General features: G+C 35.3%; 1 long non-coding RNA gene across 1 annotated transcript; it reads right to left on the bottom strand.

Annotated features, from left to right (window-relative positions):
* Positions 1–2,397: 2,397 nt before the first annotated feature.
* LOC118575030 lies at positions 2,398–5,111 on the bottom strand. The gene is made up of 4 exons (XR_004943842.1): positions 4,846–5,111; positions 4,579–4,639; positions 3,840–3,949; positions 2,398–3,379 (listed from the first exon to the last, which is right to left on the bottom strand). It is a non-coding gene; the product is annotated as an uncharacterized LOC118575030 (long non-coding RNA).
* Positions 5,112–5,143: the final 32 nt, after the last annotated feature.

Raw genomic sequence — 5,143 nt, 5'->3', positions numbered from 1 at the left:
TGGAAATCCTGGAAAAATTGTGAGGAAAGCTGAAGGTAAATAGCTAGGGGAGTAGTCATTCCTGTTTCCCTTGGCTGTACCTGCATTTGTGCCCAAGAGCTGCAAGAAAGTGTATTATTTGGATGGCTCATTTTTTATGCCCTGTTGCTGTGAACTTGGTGTTGGGTATTGGCAAGGGTTGTTCACCAGGTTCCACCCCAAATTTACAAAATAGAAATACCAGGGTATGACTCCCAGACCACCTAGCAGGTAAACAGTGATAAACATGAGAGTACCAAATAGAATAGAGGATTTGTGAATGTTTGGACATAGGGGCTAGGTGTTAGTACCAAGGGTAATAGAATTATTGTAGTCTGCAGAATCCACAGAAAACACAAAGTGTATTCCAGAGGTCTTAAAGCCATCAGTAATGCCAAAGAGAAGAATGTGAGAGACATAAGGGGTAGTAGAGATATTTGGCTTAAAGCAATTAACAAATGGTAAGGTGAGAGAATCTCATAGGAAAATGGGTGAGGTCACCAATGGTGAATGAGCATTTGACCCTGGAGGGACACATACCCGACAGTCTCCAAAGCTGTCAGGCTGAGCATCATTGAGCAACTGACATACAGTAGCTGGGGTCTGAAAAAGGAGATGGTGTGACAAAGAGGTTGAATAAACTTCCTCAAATAAGGGTGACATTCGGGATGTGAGAGGATTTCAGGAGCTTGGGACCACTTCTTCTACTGTATCAATTCCTAGGGGTTGAGAAATTGTATGCCCTCTATATTTTGAGTGTTACCAATGGGGTTCACTATGGGATGTTTCAGCAAGGATCTTTTGTTAAGCCCCCCACTTGCTGAATCCACTATGAGACACCCCAGCATGGTTCTTCTGTACAACAGTGAATGAAGATCTTTACATTCAAAACTCTTTTGAGAAAGAGATTTATTTGGAAAGGGAGAGTCCTGGGGATTAGCTGCCTCTAACAGGATGGAGAGAACAGATCACAACTGACTTGGCAGGGCAGTATATGTAGGATATGCTGGGGCAGAGTCAACCTGTGATTGGTCAGTTTTTTTTTTCCTGCCAGGGATTGGCCAGTTATGTGGACTAGGGACAGAAATGGCCCTGATTTCCAAACTGTATTTTATCCACTGGCATTTCTTGGCTTTCAGACACTGCCTCTAAGATGAGGGCTTATTTCTTTCACTGACTCTGATTTAAGGGACCAAGAGTGTTATTTTGGTACTAGATTCAGAGTCAGGGCATATTTCTTTGGGTCATTTCTCTGGCTCAGGTCCCAAACATAGGCTGTGTTTCTTTCCTTGGTCCTGGGCCCTTGGGCCAAAATTCAACAGTCCTGCTCTGTGATTGGTTGGTTTCACAAGTGAGTTTGCTAGGGGCAGAGATGCCTGATTTGAGCCAAAATAGTTTCCTTTCACTGGCCATATCTGAGCCATCTTTTTCTAGTTCTGGGTGTCAGGGTCAGGTTGGGTTTCTTTAGCCAACCCCTTTCACCCACAGTTTTGACAAAACAACAATCAACGGTAGTACATCATCTACCCCTAGAATTGTTCTCAAGAGACTCACACACAAGGACTTTAAATTCTAATGTATCCATGACTAGTTACTTACATTCAAGCCAGGCTGGATAACAAACATTTCAAGCACATTTGTGAATATTAAATACAAAATATACAACCATGAACAAAAATCCATCACCCTTTCACAAACACACTTTCTTGGAAAGTGTGATCACATACTGCCTGAGAGTTCAATAAAAATGAACCACATAGATAGCCATCCCATTCAATACAAGGCAGCAGAAAAATACCTCTGAATAAGTGAAAGGGCAAAGAAAGATGAACAAAAGCCAAAGAAGAAATATAAAGACCACAAAATAAACTTTACTATTTGAATTTGCCACACATGTCCCACACTTCAATACCTTACTCAAATGTTGCAAAAGAGAGGCCACAATGGGATTTTCACACCAGTATTTAGTGAAAATTGTTAATAATTTACTTACATCAAAGCTACGAGGAAAATGACTTAAAACAAGATTTTTTTTTATTAAAACTGAAAACAACTATGTAGTCTAAAGTCTTAACCAAATTGTTTACATAAATAGTGTTTTCTTTTGTATGAGTACCTATCTATTTCCTGACATCAAGATGATATAAAAAGCTTTAAAATATTGACAGGGATAGAGACATGGCCAAGCCTTTAACTCAAGTTCATTCCCTGGAGCAAGATCAGGTTTTGGATAACTTCCAGTTATTCTTGCAAGAAGAAGCTCCAAGGGTCTAACCTTCTTGGGAACCAGAATGCACATATATATGTGCAGAAGAACACACACACACACACACACACACACACACACACACACACACACACTCACCATAATTAAAATAAAAACAAATCTTTAAACTAATTTTCAATCATGAATATTTTTCTATTATCATTCTGGTAACATGGGTTTTGAGGCATCTAAATGATTATAGAGTTTTTCTCCATCATGAATTGGTCCATGTAACAGAAAGCCAACATGAAGTCTTGAAGTCTGAGTAATCTATCATTTTCAGTCTGTGATATCATTTGAGAAAATTTAGAAAATGGTATTCTGCTGGAGAAATCAGTCATGAGTGTTGGCTTGAGCATTTATATCTGCACACCATTTCCAATTTATACTTTTAGCTTTATCCTGCAGGACAAGAATTGTGAATTCTTAGGTGCCTCTTTTAGCTGCCATATCTGATACTTGTTTTCATGACACCTTTGAGAGGTTCAAGTATTTCTGTGGAACCCAGGGCAAAATTAAACCCTTTTCTGAACTCACATAGATATGATCTATTATCATAGCAACAGGAAAGGCATATCTCTGAAATTTTAGATCAGAATTCATTATCTCCTGTATTTGAACAGAAGTATGAAATCTAAAATGTTACTTGTCATTTAAATAGGCTTTTTGTCCACATTTGTTGAAATATGTAAACAAAATAAAAAGAGATATTATAATGCTTGAACAGATTATTGACACATTTTAGATTTTTTCCAAAATAATTCATTTTTTGAAATTGAATTTAAGTATTTTGGCTGAAGATCATAAGAATTTATATACATTCAGATTTCCTTTGGTATGAGTTTCTTTCAGATATTCAAAGTTTAATGTTATATTGAAAGGCTTTAAGAGACTAATTACACACTAAAATTTTACAGTGACAGGGTTACTTTGTGTTTTGACTAGGCATTACCACATTGATTATACTTATAGGGTTTCTCTCCAGTATGAGTTTTTATATAGGGCAATGCAAAGGCTTTACGACTATGACATTCAAAGGCTTTACCACACTCAGTATGTTCATGTGATTTCACTGTAGTATGACTTCTTTTATGCCTGCAATAACAATTGAAACATTTAAAAGCTTTATTACATTCATTACATTGCCAAGTCTTTATATCTGCATGAATTAATATTACAATTTGGTCTAAATATAAAGAGAACTGAGATCTTAAGGTTTTAACATGTTGTTTACACTCATGTTGTTCCCCTGCATTAAGGATGGCTTTGCATATTTGAACATCCCTTTATTACCTGGATCATTTATAGCATCATTTTTCCTTGCGGTTTTTCACATATTTAAAGAGAATTTGGACATTTACCTCAGTTATTCCATTGATAAAGTTTCTTATACTGTTAGTCATGCTACATGTTGAATGTTAACCAGGACAAACAGAAGCATTTACAGTCTTAGTACTCATAGGGCATTTCTGTGGTGTGCTTGTTGATCTATTCTGAATGAAGCTGGAAACCCTGTTGTTTGTAAACTTGAATCACATTCAACAAGTTTACTCACCATGGAACTACTATGTATCTTCTAATTGTTCTCATATTGAGAGATGTACATTGCTTCTTCCCATATTCTTATGTTCATAGAGCTGGTACCCAGAGTGACTTATGATATAACTATTAAAGAAACAATAAAAACAATAATATTTACACATTTCATTTACAGTTGGACTTTCTGTTCCTCATCAATATGTGGAATAGGGAATAATGTTTCTCTACAACAACTCCCCCGCCCCTTAACTCTTGACTCTAACTATCCATCTAACTAAAATTAGCAAAGATAAAACAACTATATGAGCAACTATACTATAGACTATTTGCATATTACAAGGTTGTGCAGGTATTCTTATCACATATTCAATGAGTATATTTTTTATAATATGAATACTAAGAAACTAAATGGATTGTCAGTTGTACAGGATAGCTTTGATGAAGCTATTATTCAAATTTTGATTTCTGTTAAGCCATTGATTTTTTGTCTTCCTTTTTAAAAGTATCACTTACATACACAATTCACCTTCCTGCCATTGAGGTACATGTGTTTATGAACATTTATTGATCATCGATGCATTTTAAGCTGTGATTATTTATATTGTTGCATCTTATTAAAACCTCCAGATGAAATATATATATATATATATATATATATATATAGATATATATAGATATAGATATAGATATAGATATAGATATAGATAGATAGATATCCAGAAGCCCATTTCTATCAGCTTTTACAAGAAAATTACCTTCCATGTTTTTGAGAACTTTGACAATGTTCTTCAACTTTAAGATCTTCCCAATTGTAGACTAAAATATAGGACAAGAATGATATATCAATTATAACAGGAAACTGAAATTTTTACATTAATATCTTCAGTGATCCTCAGATTGAAATCTGATTTATTCAGCTCATTCTTTCTCATTCTCAATCAGAATTGCAGAAGAGCATCAATAATCAATCAACAGGTATCCCCTTATTTAAATTATGGAGGAAAATTTATAGTATTACTTACAGAAATGAGGTTCTTATAGGTCTCCAGCATCACATCTTTGTAGAGATTCTTCTGTGAAGGATCTATCAATGCCCACTCTTCCTGAGTGATGTCGACATGCACATCATTATAGGTCACTGCATTCTAAAATATGCCATACATAAATGTGCCATCCATACGTATAAAACAATAAGCATGATACAACATTGTAAATGTTTGCTTCTTTGACAATATAGCCACATAATTCTGGTGATTACTACATGTATTTTATGACTCATACATTACAATGAAATCATTCAATTTGAGCTTCTATACAAAC

The sequence above is a fragment of the Onychomys torridus genome, unplaced genomic scaffold (genome assembly GCF_903995425.1).
Source record: "Onychomys torridus unplaced genomic scaffold, mOncTor1.1, whole genome shotgun sequence".
Lineage (NCBI taxonomy): Eukaryota > Metazoa > Chordata > Mammalia > Rodentia > Cricetidae > Onychomys > Onychomys torridus.
Note: the sequence above shows the minus strand (reverse complement) of the source record. Positions and strands in the feature narration are given on the sequence as shown.